The 912-nt window shown below is 30.0% G+C and overlaps 1 long non-coding RNA gene across 1 annotated transcript; it reads left to right on the forward strand.

Annotated features, from left to right (window-relative positions):
* Positions 1-8: 8 nt before the first annotated feature.
* LOC109222598 lies at positions 9-661 on the forward strand. The gene is made up of 2 exons (XR_002067429.1): positions 9-52; positions 429-661. It is a non-coding gene; the product is annotated as an uncharacterized LOC109222598 (long non-coding RNA).
* Positions 662-912: the final 251 nt, after the last annotated feature.

The following is a 912-nucleotide window of genomic DNA, read 5'->3' on the forward strand; positions in this document are numbered from 1 at the left end:
ATGCCATTGACGAAAGACTTAATTTGAACTTTTAGCATCGACATGTTGACAGGTTTGGATTCTTCATTCTTTCTAACACTTGTGATTTCTTGTTAATTATATTTTAGGTTAGTTTAACACTTTATTAATTTGGTAATTAAATTGAAACGACTGCTGATTGTGTATTCTCATTGTAGTCGCTTTTCCTCTTTGAGAAATTTATCCTTGTTTTTAGAACTTTTCTGGCTTGAAGTCTAAATTTCATCATGCTTGAACATAAAAGATAAACTTCTTAAAACTATTCATTGGCTGCATCCGTTTTATCAAACAAAATTTACACCAATAGTTTAGTTGATTTGGTGATTAAATTATTTATTTGTTTTCTAAATAAAGTAGCTAGTAGGAGTTTTTTCACTAAAGTGACATCACTTCTTCTTTTAACATATCAGGAACTTGAAGTCCGAAGAACCTATGCTTGAAGAATGTCCGGAGCAAGTTGAAGCACAATAGATTTTTTGTTCTGTTTGTAGTGGTTTAAAGATTTTGTCATTTGTACATCGTGCTACAGTTCTAGTGTCTGTTTTTAGGAGTAGATAAAAATAATGTCATGCAATTTGGATGGGTATATTTATAGACATTGTGATCCTTCGGTTCTTTGTAATGAACAATAAAATTTTTTTGAGTATGAATTTTGATTATTCGGTATATTTTTAGTTGTTGTATATATGTGTGTGAGAAAGCATATGGTAATGATTATTATTGGATAACTACAGAAAAAATATATAAATTGGTGTAATTATATTTATTAAAATTTCACATCAACGAAGGGAAATGTGGTCTTTAAAACTCTTTAACAACAGGATTATCAAATGGTTACATGGGCATTAGCGAAGGGAAATTTGGCAATTTGTGAAGGGAACATCGGTCGCTAAA

This window comes from Nicotiana attenuata, unplaced genomic scaffold, assembly GCF_001879085.1.
Source record: "Nicotiana attenuata strain UT unplaced genomic scaffold, NIATTr2, whole genome shotgun sequence".
Lineage (NCBI taxonomy): Eukaryota > Viridiplantae > Streptophyta > Magnoliopsida > Solanales > Solanaceae > Nicotiana > Nicotiana attenuata.